At 46.1% G+C, this 17,493-nt stretch overlaps 1 pseudogene; it reads left to right on the top strand.

Annotated features, from left to right (window-relative positions):
- Positions 1–7,311: 7,311 nt before the first annotated feature.
- LOC142747863 (uncharacterized) lies at positions 7,312–17,091 on the top strand (annotated as a pseudogene).
- The last annotated feature ends 402 nt before the right edge of the window (positions 17,092–17,493 follow it).

Below are 17,493 nucleotides of genomic sequence, written 5' to 3'. Positions count from 1 at the left end.
TGTTCACAATAGATTTTCGCTATGTTCGAAACGCAAATTGACTGCAACACGTGAACACAACCTTTCCCCTGCAGATGGTGCCCATGCTCTGCAGCAGCACTCCATTCAAAACTGCTGACAGCACTACAGGTCCTTCTCAATGAATTAGAATATCATCAAAAAGTTAATTTATTTCAGTAATTCAATTCAAAAAGTGAAACTCATATATTATATAGATTCATTACACACAGAGTGATCTATTTCCAGCATTTTTTTTCTTTTAATGTTGATGATTATGGCAAACAATTAATGAAAACCCAAAATTTGTGTCTCAGAAAATTAGAAAATTGGGTAAAAGTTGAAGATTGTAGACTCATGGTGTGACACTCTAATCAGCTAAACAACACAGAACACCTGCAAAGGTTTCCTAAGCCTTTAAATGGTCCAACAGTCTGGTTCAGTAGGCTACACAATCATGGGGAAGACTGCTGACTTGACAGTTGTCCAGAAGACAGTCATTGACACCCTCCAGGGTAAAGGGGGTTTTACACTGGAGGCAGACTAGTGTTCATATAGTGTTCATATAACGATAATTGCCCTGTGTAAACAGGGGAACGATCAGCAGATGAACGAGCAAACGCTTGATCATCTGCTGGTCGTATCGTTTTAAAAAAGTAAAATATTATCTCTGTCGGCAGCACATCTCCCTGTGTAAACGGGGAGACGGGCTGCCGACATGATAATAATGTATGGGGACGAGCGAATAGAGTAACGACCGCTCGTCCCCATCCATAGCTTCGTGTGACTAGAGCAAACGAGCGCCGATAAACGATGTCTCGTTGATCGGCGCTCGCTTATCGGCCGCTGTAAAAGGGCCACAAAAGGACATTGCTAAAGAAGCTGGCTGTTCACAGAGTGCTGTATCCAAGCATATTAATGGACAGTTGAGAGGAAGGAAAAAGTGTGGTAGAAAAAGGTACACAAGCAACAGGGATAACCGCAGCCTTGAAAGGATTGTCAAGTTAATGCCATTCAAGAATCTGGGGGAGATTCACAAGGAGTGGACTATGGCTGGAGTCAGTTCTTCAAGAGCCACCACACACAGACGTATCCAGGACATTGACTACAACCAGTGGTGGATCATCATTAGGGCGGTTTGGGCAGCCGCACAAGACCCAAGGCTCCCGAGGGGCCCATAGCCGCCCGAACCACACATGACCGCACGGGCCCCCTCATGCCTGGTGGTGTTGCTAGCACCGGAGGGGGCCCCGGTGCTAGCGGCAGCCACATTCATTTGTATCTGAGTCCACAGGACTCAGATACAAATGAATATTATAGGCTGCAGGCCACGTTAGGCCTGCAGCCTATAAGGCGCTGGGAAGACTCCCTGTGCAGGCCGGTGTGATGAGGTACTGCATCACGCCGGTCTGCGTATGCGTCTAGTCCGGAGGATTCACATGCGTCCAGCTGGAGTGGCCGCCACGGGTCAAGGTAATTAATATATATATATATTATTTTTTTTAGGTGGGGGTAGCGCTGTGTATATATTCAAGGAGGGGGGGAGTGCTCCGTTACACTATATACAAGAGGGAGAGCTGGTTGGCCCTATATACAAAGGGGAGGGTAGCGCTGTGTGGGCCTATATACAAGGGGGAGGGGAGCGCTGTGTGACACTATATACAAAGGGAGGGAGTGCTCTGTAACACTATATACAAGGGGCGGAGTGCTGTGTGGCCCTATATACAAAGGGGGAGCACTGTGTGCATTATATACAAAGGGGGAGCGCTGTGTGCACTATATACAAAGGGGAGCGCTGTGTGCACTATATACAAAGGGAGAGCGCTGTGTGCACTATATACAAAGGGGGAGCGCTGTGTGCACTATATACAAAGGGGGAGCGCTGTGTGCACTATATGCAAGGGGGAGCGCTATGTGGCCCTATATACAAGGGGGAAGCGCTGTGTAGCCCTATATACAAGGGGGAGAAGTGCTGTGTAGCCCTATATACAAGGGGGAGAAGTGCTGTGTGACCCTATATACAAGGGGGGAGGGGAGCGGTGTGGCACTATATACAAAGGGGGAGCGATGTGTGCACTATATGCAAGGGGGAGCGCTATGTGGCCCTATATACAAGGGAGAAGCGCCGTGTAGCCCTATATACAAGGGGGAGAAGTGCTGTGTGACCCTATATACAAGGGGGGAGGGGAGTGCTGTGTTGCACTATATGCAAAGGGGGGAGCGCTGTGTGCACCATATACAAGGGGGGAACGCTATGTGGCCCTATATACAAGGGGGAGCGCTGTGTGGCCCTATATACAAAGGGGGGAGCGCTGTGTGACACTATATACAAGGGGGGAGCGCTGTTTGACACTATGTACAAAGGGGGAGGGCTGTGTAGCACTATATACAAGGGGGGCTGTGTGGCGCTATCCACAGCGGTATGTATGTGGCGCTCTTTGCAGGGGGGCTCTCTGGCGCTATTTACAAGAGGGGGAGTGCTGTATGGCGCTATCTATAGGGGGCTGTATGTAACGCTCTCTACGGGGGGTATGTGTGTGGTGCTAGCTATAGGGGGATCTATGATATAAACAGGGGGCTGTGTGTGGCACTGTGTACAGGGGGCTGTGTGTATGTGGTGTTTTACAGTGTATGGTATTATATTCAGGCGCGCAGTGTTTGGTGCTATTATATTTAGGGGCACACTATGTGGCACCATGATAATTTTATTTTCGTTTATAGGTGTGGAAATGTTGGAAAAGTGAGGAGCCAAAGACATCTGAGTGGCAAATTCTGCAGAAATGGGTCATGGCCGGGAGAAGTCGTCATGAGCTCTGGACTAGATGGAGAAGAAAAGAGGAAAAAAACTACTAGAATCTGAGATGTCGTCACCTGTGAGTCACTAGAGTTATAGAGAATCTGTCATCTCTCCTGACATGTTTATTATAGGAAATCCTTGTATTTTACAAAAAGACTTTCTGCAGTCCAGGACTGATAGACAATTCCCCTTGTCAGGAGGATGTGTCCCTGCACAGTGTGATACTGTCAGTATGTAGGGACACAGCCCTGTGACGAGGGGAATCGTAACACCCATTTGTTAATGCTTGCCCAACAAGGTAGTGTTAAAAATAGTTACGGCGCGGCTGGGCGGCGGTGCGGAAGGGGGGCCCAAGTTTGGGTAACAGCCCAGGGCCTATGGTCTACTTAATCCGCCACTGGCTACAACTGTCGCATTCCTTGTGTCAATCCACTCATGACCCAGAGACAACGTCAGAAGCGTCTTACCTGGGCTAAGGAGAAAAAGGACCGGTCTGTTGCTCAATGGTCCAAAGTCCTGTTTTCAGATGAAAGTAAATTTTGCATTTCATTTGGAAATCAAAGTACCAGACTGTGGAGGAAGAGTGGAGAGGCACTCAATCCAAGTTGCTTGCGGTCCAGTGTGAAGTGTTCAGTGATGGTTTGGGGAGACATGTCATCTGCAAGTGTTGGTTCACTGTGTTATATCAAGTCCAGAGTCAACGCAGACATCTACCAGGAAATTTTAGAGCACTTCATGCTTCCCTCTGCTGACAAGTTTTATGGAGATGCTGATTTCATTTTCCAGCAGGACTTGGCACCTGCCCACACTGCCAAAAGTACCAATTCCTGGTTTAATAACCACAGTATCACTGCGCTTGATTGGCCAGCAAACTCGCCTGACCTAAGCCCCATAGAGAATCTATGGGATTTTGTCAAGAGGAAGATGAGACACCAGACCCAACAATGCAGACGAGCTGAAGGCCGCAATCAAAGCAACCTGGGCTTCCATAACACCTCAGCAGTGCCACAGGCTGATCGCCTCCATGCCACGCTGCATTGATGCAGTAATTCATGCAAAAGGAGCCCCGACCAAGTATTGCATGCATATACTGTACATACTTTTCAGTAGGCCAACATTTTGTTTTAAAAATCATTTCTGAAATTGGACTTATATAATATTGTAATTTTCTGAGAGGCTAAATTTTGGGTTTTCATTAACTGTTAACATAATCATCAACATTAAAAGAAAAAAATACTGGAAATAGATCACTCTGTGTGTAATGCCCCCCCTTCCCCCAGCGGTGGCATCTTTCAACTGTATCTGCATCCCCAGAATGCAAATGCAGTTTAAACCAAAACTGGAGCAGGGAGCTGACAGCTCCTTGCTCCAGCATTCACTATGTATTGCTGGTCGTAAGTGGCTCAGCGCAGACAGGCACGATATAGTGATGTAATCGCGTCTGTCTGTGCCAAACCACACTTCACAGAGCAGAGGGATCTCCTCCACTCGTAGTGGGAACGGGGATAGGTGAGTATTAATTGTATTCTTTTTTTATTAGGCACTATGGGGGCATTATACTGGTTATGGGGGCCGCTATGGGGCAATATACGGTATGGGGGCACCTATGGGGCCTTATACTGTATTAGGCCAGTTATAGGGGTATTATACTGTATTGAGGGGAAGCTATGGGGTATTATACTGTATAAGGCAGCTATAGGGGCATTATACTGTGTGGGGGCAGCTATGGGGCATTATACTGTGTGGGGCACTAAGGGGTCATACTGTGTGGGGGCAGTTTTTGGGGCATTATTCTGTGAAGGGAGGCAGCTTTAGGGTCATTATACTGTGTGTGGGGCAGCTAAAGGGGCATTATCCTGTGTGGGGGCAGCTATAATGGTATAATACTGTGGAGGCCACTAAGGGGTCGTTATATTGTGTGGGGGCCCACTGGGTTGGGGTTTAGGGCCAACCCAGATGTGTTTGGCCCCCCTTCCTGTGCTAAACCCCTAGTTATGCCACTGATTGAAGACATTTTATTTTTCACACTCAGACAATATATAGAATATATAGGACAATCAAGTGTTAGACAAAGATTTCTATATACAGTCATAAATTGCATAAATTGGAGGTACCCTAGGGTAACTAACTTCCATAAGCCATATATCACTATGATTAATGAGGCCTTACTCAAATTCCCCATTTAACTTGCAGACAGGCACCTGCAAAGACTTGTCAACGGTGATGCAGCTTAAGACTTCACTAAAACCACGTGCACCCTCTTATCTTCTGCTTTTGAAATTTTACTCATATTTTATGGTAGAAGCAAAGTTGTTACATTTCCATTTGCTTAGATATAGATAAGCGACTGAAGGCCAAAATTGACAGCTAAACTTAATCATGTACTAATATCTCGGCAAATACTGTCAGATGTAGGGCGCTTTAGATGAATGCCTTAATAAACGTTGACTTTATTTATAAGGCAATATTTTTTTAGTACCTAGTTACTCTATATCTGTCAGACCATTACAAAGTAGCAAAGATATCACATGATCCATTGGCCCAGCTTAAATAAATTCATACAAAATTCTTTCAGCATTGACTAATTTATCCAGTCCAGTATTAGTGGGTAAACTTGTGTATGAGGCTTCAAGTGACATTATATTCTTATATTATATATGTATGTTATCTCATGTTACAGACAGAAAATATAACTGGTAGAGGTAAATTTTAGGAGACTAATCTAACATTACTTATTTTGAACCATGCTCTCAACTAGAAACTAGGGGGATCCAACAAGCATATCATCCACCTAAAGATAGAAAAATTATTAGTCAGCTTATCTGAATCTGAATATTAATTATGATGAAATAGGGTGGGGGAGCAGCTGCACCCTATGGTGCTGCTTCACTCATGGGAGGATCAAATGAATCCACTGGAAAAATTCAACATACTTAATTTAACGGCTATAAAAAAAAAACATTTGATTGCTTGTTTGGGCATAATAAACATTTTCTAATATAGTTATTTTTTTTTCCAATATATTTCGTTTTAGCGCTGCAGCTTCTTTGGATCCACTATACATAGAAGCTGCATAATTCTGTTGTAAGCCGAATCCATCAGTCAACTTAGATTTGATCAGTATTAGGGTATGTTCACAGACTGAATAAAAAATGGCTGTAAAATACAGAGCTGTTTTCGAAGGGAAAACAGCCTCTGATTTTTAGCCGTTTTTTAAGCATCAAGCATTTTTTGATGCTTTTTTACAGACCTTTTAGAGCTGTTTTTCTATCGAGACAATGAAAAACGGCTCAAAAAACGGCTCAAGAAGTGACATGCACTTCTTTTTATAGGACTTTTTTTATGCGCCGTTTTTCTAAATGGCCACATAAAAAAATGCCCCGTCGGAACGAACTGCAGTTTTTCCCATTGATATTCAATGGGCAGATGTTTGGAGGCGTTCAGCTTTAGTTTTTTTAGACTTTGTTTGGGGTGTTTACGGCTCGAAGAACGCCTAAAAATAAGCCGTGTTAACATACCCTTAGGGTTAGATTGTGTGTGTCAGAGGCACACAAAACAATAGGATATTTTTTATTAAAGATGATTTACAAGATTGCTTATTTTTTCATTTTAAATGCACTAGAACAATAAAATAAAAATTGATTGCAAAGGTGGACATGGACTATAATCATTTTAATTTTATGATCTTAATAACTTTCCTTGTGCTGACCATACATAGCGTTCTTAAAACTAAAAGATATTGGATGATATGTTATGTCAGCAACAAATCTTTGTGTGCAGTTTTTGTCTATACAGGAAATACAACAGTAGTGTAGTGAGATGCTAAATAATGAAGTAAAAGGGGGTGCTACGCAATTCAAAACACCCACAATGTTTCAGCCCACATGAGGCATTCATCTAGCTTTAGAAAGATCTAGAGCCAAAATGATGTGGATCTTTGGTGAATAAATCACATTGTTGCACTTCTCACCAGAAATGTGGATCCTCCAGTCAGTTTGGCGCTGGCTAAACTGGGCTGCGAAGTCTTAGGAATCTTCTCTTTCTTCACCCTGAATCCCCCCCCCCCCCCCTCAAGGAGGTATGGACTTTCTGATTTCCAGGTTGCAGTCCCCAAAATAGTCACCGATTGGTGTCATGTGCGCTGTAGGAACTATAGCGTCGTCAGGCTGTTCTTAACCACCTACAAGGAGGTGAGAACTTTCCCAGTGAGATTTCCTGGTTGCAGTCCCCTGAGTAGTCACCAATTGGCATCAAGTTCACTGAAGGTACTGTAGAGAAGTCAGGAACGAAGCCAATAGTAGTCAAAGAGAAGCGATCAGGATGCGACAAGCCATAGAATAAAACGGGAATCATAGAAAAGGGTCCGAGGGTCAGAACCAGGAGTAGGACAACAGGTACCATGTGACAAATCCAAGGAGCAAGACAGAAGCAATATCCAAAACAGAGGCAAGGTCAGAGTTAGGAACAAAGCCATACAAGGCTGTACCCTAATCTGCAGGCGAAAAGTGCTGGTTGCCATGGCAACCTGGGGCACACAACAGCATGAAGGAGAAGAGCTGCAGACTGGAGGAACAGATCTGCAGCCTCCAGCAGGGACAAACCGCTGGTATGGTGAGAGGTGAGTAACAGTTATATTGAGGATTCTAACTTGTAAGAAAATACAAGTGTTTCCGTTAATAACTGGAGGCTTCAAGGAGACTTGGAAACAATAAATTATAATTTATATTTTTTCCACAATACAGATTAAAAAAAAAAGCAAATGCTAGACTTTTTGACTAGCATATTGAACAAGATCAGATGTTGAACATTTATAGAACAGTTCATGATCTAGAATGGGATCAATGCAAGAAGGCAAAATAAGTAAAATAGGACATAAGCTGGAGAAAAGTTGATTGGGCAGATTTACTAATGGGATTGCGTCTAGACCTTGTATTAAAATGTGCCAAAATGTGTCTCATAACTCCGGCGCATAATGTCGCATCAAGTTTTAGACCTACTTATATAGCAAATGCGTAAAAAAGAACAGATGTTTGCGCCTCACTAGAAACTTTTCAAAAGTGTGTAGATAAGGGGACGTGACTTAAAATGTGCCAACGTGCACCAAATGCAAACTAAGCCAATCAAGAGGTGGTATAAGGAAGAGAAAAGTGTCTAACAAGATGCACAAAAATGTATCATACAATGTGCGTCACTGTGACATTTAATTAGTTTACAATGTCTAAATCTTAAAAAGCATTATTAAATCTGCCCCAATGTTTGGTACCATCATAATGGAAAAGCTGCAGAATGAAGAAACTGCAAAAAACATTATTTAAAAAGAAAAGTTCCTAAGCTTATCGTGTACATCGGGAAAGCTGTCCATAGGGTTCCATTAGCCCGACGGATGCCAAAAGAGTGTCCTTTCGGCCTCTGTTGGACTGGTATTCTTCAGTATACCTTTTTTGAAGGATGGAATAGCATAGACGGGTAAAGCATTGGAAGTGCTCTGCCTGCGGATTTTGGCCCTTTGGAAGCTCCTGACTTCACTGTCCATATATGGACAGGGATGTCAGGAGCCTCCCCAGGGCCAGAATCTTCGAGTAGAGCATCAGAAGTTCTCTGCCCACAAACTACTGACGTCACTGTCCATATATGGACATTGATGTTAGGACCTCCCCTGGGTCAGACTCTCCGGGCAGAGCATCAAGAAAGGGCTCTGCCCTATATGGATAGTGACGTCAGGAGCTTCAACGTGGCCGGAGTCCCTGGGCAGAGCATCAGGTAGCACTATGCCCTGGCAAGATCCTGACGTCACTGTCGATATATAAATATTGGCATCAGGAGCTTCCTCAGGCAGAGTGCTTCCTAATGCTCTCTGTCCAAAGTGTGTGTGAGGGTGCTGCTGTTCGGGGCAATGTATCCCACTGTATGCCTATGCAGTGTGACACGTTGTAGCCTGTCTGAGGTTTACGTCGGGAGTCTTCCCGATGTATACCTCTGACGGAATGCAATAACGAGATGTGAAGGTGCCTTAAAGGGGAGAAGGATAAAGCCTGTCAGTATTCTCTCCATTCTATGGAGTTAATAACCACATTCTGGCTCTATTGTTTTCTTATGATACAAATAGCAAGCTGTATTTTGTAGGTTTAAAATGATCTGGCAATTGGATTTTCCCATTCATGTGTGAAGCCATGTCTAAGCAGCACGTCTCCTCTGTCTTTATTGTGTACCAAATTTTGTTTTTAATAATCCCTTGCAAATGAGTTGCTAAACCAAAGTTCCCCACTGTGCATGAAAGAAAAGTTCTACAGTAAAGGGCACACAACACAAAGACCATTGGCGGAGTCACATCCTATAAACATTCCACGCATTCGTGTTATTAAAAACTGTCTCCATCTAAGATGAAAAACAAAAACGAGGGTTATATATAGTAAAATGATTGTATATTATTCATTACCTCCACTGTGTACCCCTGCCGTTATGAATGTCTTATCAAGGGACCTTTAAAACTCAGGAACTGTGAAATAAAAGGTTTGAGTGGAATTCCCCTTCAATTTTAAAGGCTTTCAAACCAACTCATTCATTATGGTGGTTACCATTAACCACTTTGTTGCTAAGGGCTTGTGCAGGGGCTCAGGTGGCATGTGCCAAACAATAAATATATACGTTAAGGTGGGTACATACAGAGAGGCGTTTGCTTGAAAAATTTTGCAATTGTTGCATAAAAGTCTTACTTTGTGCCTTTATTTATTAATAATAATAATGAAAAAAAAAATCTGAACTTGAAAAAAAAATCCTGCTTACGTATGGTTGCTAACCCTAAAGCTCGGTCACCAAATTTCTTCTAGTCAGCAATGCTGATAGATGGGGAATTACAGCTCTAAGGGTATGTTCACACGGCAACGCAAAATACGTCTGAAATTACGGAGCTGTTTTCAGGCGAAAACAGCTCCTGAATTTCAGAAGTTTTTACAACTGCACGCGTTTTTCGCGGTGTCCATTACGGATGTAATTGGAGCTGTTTTTCAATGGAGTCAATAAAAAACGGCTCCAATTATGTCCCAAGAAGTGTCCTGCACTTCTTTGACGCAGGCATAATTTTACGCTCCGTCTTTTGACAGCGATGCGTAAAATTACAGCTCGTCTGCACAGAACATTGTAAGACCCATTGCAAGCAATGGGCAGATGTTTGCCGACGTATTGGAGCCGTCTTTTCAGGCGTAATTTGAGGCGTAAAATGCCTCCATTACGTCTGAAAATAGGTTGTGTGCATATACCCTAACACTTATATATAGTGTAAAAGATACATACTCACCTATCCTGTGAAATTTCAAAACTTTTATAATGTCAGAGGTACATTAAAAACTTTTCAACTCCAATGTTTTGTCTAGGAAGCGCAGGAGGTAACTGGGCAATAGCCCTTTTTCCCCTTCCTATAAACCGGCTCTGGTGAGAAGCTGTCCATATACTTGACATATATTTCACAAATCCATGGCACGGAAAAATTTCTCTGCTTTACCATTTACTGTAAACAAGTCAAACTATAAACAGGATTAGTCATATGATATTCAGTGATAGTAACTTGGAATGGGTTTAATGTAAGCAGTCCAATATATTTATTATATACACAGAAAATTCAAAAAATGTTTTATTCATCATAGAGAAATTGAGGTACACTAGTAGAAATCTAGAAAATAAAATATTCTAAGGTGACCTGAATTAAATATACTGTATCATTAAGCTCCATTTTTTTCCGCAAGGTGGGGTTTTATTTAGCAAAAGTGTTACAAATAAAATACACATATATGGTATCGCCGCAAGCATAACGACCTGTATAATAAAGACTATATCAAAAAAGGTGGGACCCAGTAAGTGGTGGGTAACAACAAATTACGGAAAGAGCCGAGCTCGCAAAAAAGTGAATGGGAGTTATGGAAACAGCGCAGCACGGTGAACTATGCTGTTTCCGTAGCTACCGAGTTACGGAAACAGCACACCTCACTGTGCTACGTGCTTTCCGTAACTCTCATTCACTTCTATGGGAATTCTGGAAACAGCATAGCTCAGCGTGCTCGGCTGTTTCCGTAACTCCCAACCACCTAATCAGGAAGTGCCTGGGAGGCAGCGGGAGCTGAGCAAGGTAGAACAGGGTCCCGTTCTAGAGATAGGTGCGGATCCCAGAGGTGCGGATCTGCAGTTCTGCATCGCCAGCGAACAGGAATGGGATCATGTGAGTATGTAAAGTTTTTTTTTTCTCATAAAATTGTTAATGGCATTATCTATAGTGGGGACTCTATCTACAGGTGGGTCGTCTATATGTGGGCCACTATATACACTAGCTATAGGGGCACTAGCTACAGGGGTTGTCTGTATGTCGGGATGTGGGGCACAATCTACAGGGGGGTCTGTATGTGGGCCACTATCTACGGGGGGTCTATATGTGGGCCACTATCTACAGGGGGTCTTTATGTGGGGCACTATCTACAGGGTGGTCTATATGTGGGGCACTATATACAGGGGGAGCTATATGTGAGACACTATACAGGGGTGGGCTATATGTAGAGCACTATCTATTTGGGAGCTATTTTTTATGGCACTTTCTATAGGGGTGGGCTATATGTGGGACACTATATACAGGGGTGGGTTACCTGTGGGGCACTAGCAACAGGGTGGCTATATGAAGGGCACTGTCTACAGAGGTGGGCTATACGTGGAGCACTATCTATAGGGGAAGCTATATGTAGGGCAGCATGGTGGCTATGGGGGCACTATCTACTGGGGGCACGGTGTGTGTGTGTGACAGTGTATGGTACTATTATAATCAGGGACACAATGTATGGCGCTATAATCGTTAGAGGTGCAGTGTATGGTGGTTTATTATATTTAGAGGTGTTGAGAATTTTAACTTTGTTTATAGGTGCAGAAATGTTTTAAAAGGGAGAAGCTGAAGACATCTGAGCGGAAAACTGCAGAAATGGGTCATGGCCGGTAGAAATCCATCATAGATGTCTGGACCGACGGGAGAAGAAAAGAACTAGAATCTGAGACGTCACCGGTGAGTCATTTAATGTAAATGTTTATTCTGCTTCTAATCCGCACTGTAGTCGCTGTCTGATCTGCAGCGAGATGATTATGATATGATTTTTTTTTGTGACACAGCATCTCCCAGCATATCCTTACCATTGTTCGGCCCATGCTGGGAGCTGCAGTTTTACGCAGTACAAACCTATATGGCAGGGGTTGCACTAAATTGAGCTGTATTTGTTCTGGTGTTGTATATATGTACTGATCTTGGTTCTGATGTTGTATGTAAGTACTGAGCTTAGTTCTGGTGCTGTATATACGTATGAGATTGGTTTTGGTGCTGTGTATATATGTAATGAGTTTGATTCCGGTGCTGTATATATGTACTGAGCTTGGTTCTGGGGATGTATTTATGTACTGAGGTTGTTCTGGTGCTGTATATATGTACTGAGCTTGGTTCTAGTGCTGTATTTATGTACTGAGGTTGGTTCTGGTGCTGTATGTATCTACTGAGGCTTGTTCTGGTGCTGTATATATGTATGGGCTTGGTTCTAGTGCTGTATATATGTACTGAGCTTTGTTCTGGTGCTGTATATATGTCAGAGCTTGGCTCTAGTGCTGTATTTATGTACTGAGCTTGGTTCTGGTGCTGTCTATACGTACTTAGCTTTGTTCTAGTGCTGTATTTATGTACTGATCTTGGTTGTGGTACTGTATTTATGTACTGAGCTTGGTTGTGGTGCTGTATATATGTCAGAGCTTGGTTCTGGATCTGTAATTATATAGGATATATTTATAATAACAAAATTGCAGGGCAGATGGAATTGTTCTCAATTCATTGTATATTTAATGGGAATCTGACAGGTAGTTTTAACCCCTTGAACCGCCACCATGCGGTAATACATGACCTGACAATATTTCCAAACATTCCCTTGTATGTTTTTTTCAGATGCAGCAAAATTCTTAAAATCCACTTTTAAAACGGCGCACACTATATGCTAATTACTCATTAGAGGGTCATGGGGCGGTGCCGCTATCCTGAAGAGTCACGTAGTCCTGTCTCCAAACTTAACTTTCCATGTTTGAGTGACATCTCCCTGGCTGATACAACTTTCTCGGATGCGTATTGCCTTGTGGCACTATACACAAGGGGGGGGGCTGTGTGGCACTATACACAAGGGGGGGCTATGTGGCACTATACACAAGGGGGAGCTGTGTGGCACTATACACAAGGGGGAACTGTATGGCACTATATACAAGCGGGAGGGCTGTGGTCTCGCCCACCAGAACGCCTCAGTCCATAGGTGGTCCCGCGGACACGGCGTCGCAAGGGGAGCCCTTCAAAGGACGCTGCAGGCCAGGCAGCTGGGAGGGCCGCCTCTTCCCAGGCCCTGCGTCCTGGCAGGAATCCCCAGCCGCGACGAGGTCCGGCGGTCCACAGGGGGTCGCAGGCCGGGGTCCCTGTCACCCCACCTCCATCGGATGCCGTATGTAGAGAGCAGCCCACAGCCGCCCCGCATGGTGATGTTCCGGCCAGGGGGCAGGCTTCCTCAAGACCGTCAGGGAGGACGCCTAGATCATCAGCGGCGACGAGGCAACAGGTCCGGTCGGTCTGGGTCCCTGCGGTCGGGCGGCAGGTTGCCGGCCCATCTGTCAGCATGTCGTTGTCCTCGTGTAGGAGATGTCGGTGGGATGGCCAGTCGTCGGCAAGAGAGGACCTGGAGGATGGCGAATTGGACGATTTTCAGCGAGGTCAGGATTTTTCGGCTGGCGGGAACACAGCGCCTGGGCAGCCCGGTGAGTGCGTAACTCCTTCTTTGCCGTATCCAGCGATTTTTATGTCGGGTGTCGGGGGTGGGGCAGCGAGCGCGGCATCGGCTGCAGGTAGCAGCGTCGCCGGGCGCGACGGCGTTGGCTTATCGGATTTAGTGGGTTGCTTGCGGGAGTTGGTCGGGCGCTTAGATAGGGCTGCGGCGCCCGTAATTCCGGCGGGTACCCCGGCGGTAGTTTGGGAAGGTCCTCGTGAGGTTGGTGTGTTACAGTCGCGTCCCGTGGTTGGGGAAGTGTTGGCGGCGTCTAGGGAAGCGGTCGCGGTGTCAGTTCAGACCGAGGCGCAAAAAGATGGTGATCGAATCCGGCTTGATGATCGTGCTCGTGGCGAAGTTTATGTGTGCTTCGAGGGTCCTTTAGGGGCACACCTAAAACAGGAGGTCCGCGAACGGATCTAGAAGGATGAGTACGTGGAGATCTTTTCTCTTCTCCCGCTTGCAAAGTTCAATTTGGATAAAGGCAAGCGGGATGAGAGTAAGAAGGAGGAAGAGGAACGTCGGCGGTATAGGCTTATCCCGCAGACGTTCGTCAATTGGTCGCAAGCGTTTGCCATTTTAGCCAGCGTGATCGTAGAGAAGGCGCCTGAAAATTGCTCGGCGTTATTTTGCTATTTCGATGCCATCGGAGAGGCTCATAGGGCATACGGGGGTCAGGCGTGGTTGCGGTACGATGAGCAATTTCGCCAGCGGAAGGCGGTTCGGCCGGCAATTAGGTGGGACCAGAAGGATATTGCGCTTTGGTTGAGGGTGACGGCTCCGGTGAAGCAGTCCTTTCCCGGGAGCGTTGGCCAAGGAGGTCAGTCTAGCCAGGCCGGACAAGGTTCAGGAGCCAAACTTGGGTTCTGCTGGCAATTTAATGACGGCCAGTGTAAGTTCGGGGCCGCATGTAAGTTCAAGCACGTGTGTTCAGAATGTAATGGATCATCACACGGGGCTGCCAAGTGTATGCGGAAGAAGCGGTCAGGGAACCAGTCCTCCTCAGCTGGTCAAGGGGTTGTCGCCGGTGAGGGTGGAAAGGATGGTCCCGTATCTAAATGAATATCCAGATAGGGTTGCGGCCAAGTTAATTTATGAAGGGTTCCGTGTTGGTTTCGTTATTCCTCCGCCTCCTTATGAGGTTCCGGTTATTCGGCGCAATCTTAAGTCGGCTTACTTGCATTCCGAGATCGTGTCGGAAAAACTGTTGAAGGAAGTTTCGTTGGGGCGCATGGCGGGGCCGTTTGTTGATCCGCCAATAAATAATTTAGTGGTGTCCCCATTGGGTATTGTCCCGAAGCGGGAGCCCCGGAAATTTCGTTTAATCCAGCATTTATCTTTTCCCAGGGGCTCGTCGGTGAATGACGGGATTGATCATGAGTTATGCTCGGTAGTGTACACATCCTTCGACAAGGCGTTGGGATTAGTTCGCGCAGCGGGGCCCGGCGCGTTGTTAGCAAAAACCGACATTGAGGCGGCTTTTCGGTTGTTGCCAGTTCATCCAGAGAGCCAGCGGCTGTTGGGTTGTTTTTGGAATGGGGCTTTTTATGTAGATAGGTGTCTTCCTATGGGGTGTTCCCTTTCTTGCGCATATTTCGAGGCATTTAGTAGCTTCGTGGAATGGGTGACAAAGGGCGTAGCCGGGGTTGATTCTTTGATACATTATCTAGATGATTTTTTGTGCATCGGCCTGGGGGGTTCGCCTATTTGCGGTAATTTGTTGCATTCCTTGCAGAAAGTCGCAAAGGACTTTGGGATTCCCTTGGCGCCGGAAAAGACTGAAGGCCCGGTTTCCACCATTTGTTTTTTAGGGATTGAAATTGATTCGGTGGCAATGGAGTGTCGACTTCCGGTGGATAAATTAGGGTCATTGAGTCAGGAGGTACGGCGGGCTTGTAGGTTGAAGAAGATGACGTTGCGCGATCTCCAGTCTCTGCTGGGGAAGTTGAATTTCGCTTGTCGGATTATGCCGATGGGGAGAGTTTTTAGTAGACGTTTGGCGGCAGCGACTGCGGGGGTTCGGGCGCCACATCATTTTGTGCGGCTCAGGGAGGAGCATCGGGCTGATCTTCAGGTTTGGGATGATTTTCTTGGTCAGTATAATGGTCGCTCACTATGGATGGCTCCAGCACAGGATACGAGCGATTTACAAATTTTTACGGATGCGGCTGGGGCAGGTGGTTTTGGCGCATACGGGGGTGGTCCTTGGTGTGCGGGAAACTGGCCGGCTAGCTGGGTGGCCAGCGGACTCACGCGGAATCTGGCCCTGCTCGAGCTGTTCCCTATCGTGGTTGCGGCGACCATTTGGGGGGACAGGCTCAGGGACAAGTAGGTCCGTTTCTACTGCGACAACATGGGGGTGGTGCTGGCCATTAATAACATCACCGCATCTTCTCCTCCGGTAGTTCAGTTGTTGCGACTTTTAGTTTTAGTGTGCTTGTCTTTGAACGCGTGGGTGGTTGCAGTGCATGTGCCGGGGGTACGGAATTGTATCGCTGATGCTCTTTCTCGCTCACAGTGGGATCGATTTCGTCAATTGGCACCGGGAGCGGAGCGGCTCGGTTTGGCTTGTCCGGAGCATCTCTGGTTTCTGGTTTTGGCCCCGTAGAACGATTGGTTGAAAGGTCATTGGCATGTACGACGTGGAGTGCTTATTCTGCTTGTTGGAAGCAGTGGGAGGAGTGGGTAAGAAATTTGGGTAACGTCAGCACGGATCAAGACAGGTTGGTGGCACTTTTGTATTGGTTGGGGGATGCTTGGGAGGCGGGGTTTTCCCTGGCTAAGGTCAATCGTTTCGTTTCTGCATTGGCTTTTGGTTTTAAGTTGCGGGGCTTTCGGGATGTGTCTAAGGAATTTTTAGTAGGACAAGCTTTAAAGGGTCTGCGTCGAGGTAGGGTCGAAGCAGATGGTAGACGGCCCGTGTCTTTTGCTCTCCTCGCTTCTTTGGGTTTATCGCTAGGGTCTGTCTGACGTTCTTCTTCTAAGGTGGAGTTATTTCAGTTAGCATTTTCCTTAGCGTTTTTTGGTGCACTTCGAATTGGCGAGTTGGTTTCACCTAGTACCAAGCGGGCAGGGGGGTTGAGACTGGAGGAGGTGGGTCTATATGGGGATAGACTCGAGTTGTGGTTGCGGCGGTCAAAAACTGATCAAATGGGCAAAGGAAAGCGCATAGTTTTGTTTTCCCTCCCGGGATCGGCGATGTGTCCGGTCGCTTGCATGCGTGCTTTTAAACCACGGGTGGGGTCACCCGAGTTGCCGTTACTACGTCACGAGAATGGGTCATTTTTGTCCAGATATCAATTTGGCGCAGTATTTAAGAAATGCTTGGCGGCGGTCGGAGTCGCGGCTGGCCCTTACTCATCTCACTCCTTTAGGATTGGCGCAGCAACTGAGGCGGGGCGCTGGGGGTTGGACGACGAGGGGGTGCGGCGCATTGGCCGTTGGGAGTCCAACAGGTTTAGGTCATACGTGCGCCCTCATTTGTTATGAGTCATGTTATTATTTGTTGTTTAAAGCGTGTGTGCTTGTCCTTTTTCGTTTCAGATCAGCTCCCTTGCCTTGTGTGGTTGTTAGGACACTCTTACGTGCATTGGGGGGCATTGAGGGCGGACGTCCGCCCTGACGGCCGTCAGCTGCGCATTCCGCGGCAGGATGCGGTTTTGCATTGGCTAGGATTTAGAGGTATGTTGTGGAGCCGGGTTCCAGACATACTCTCGGCTGGATAGGGTTCCGGAAGTCCTGGTATTGCACGTGGGGGGCAATGATTTGGGGGTTCGCCCTTTTCGGGAGTTGGTGCGGGATATCAAACACGATATGTTGTGTTTATGGGTATCTTATCCTGGCCTAGTGATAGTGTGGTCCGACATAGTTCCAAGGAAGCATTGGCGGCTG

Source organism: Rhinoderma darwinii, chromosome 1 (genome assembly GCF_050947455.1).
Source record: "Rhinoderma darwinii isolate aRhiDar2 chromosome 1, aRhiDar2.hap1, whole genome shotgun sequence".
NCBI classification, from domain to species: domain Eukaryota; kingdom Metazoa; phylum Chordata; class Amphibia; order Anura; family Rhinodermatidae; genus Rhinoderma; species Rhinoderma darwinii.
The sequence above is the reverse complement of the archived record's forward strand: the minus strand, read 5'-3'. Positions and strand labels throughout refer to the sequence as shown.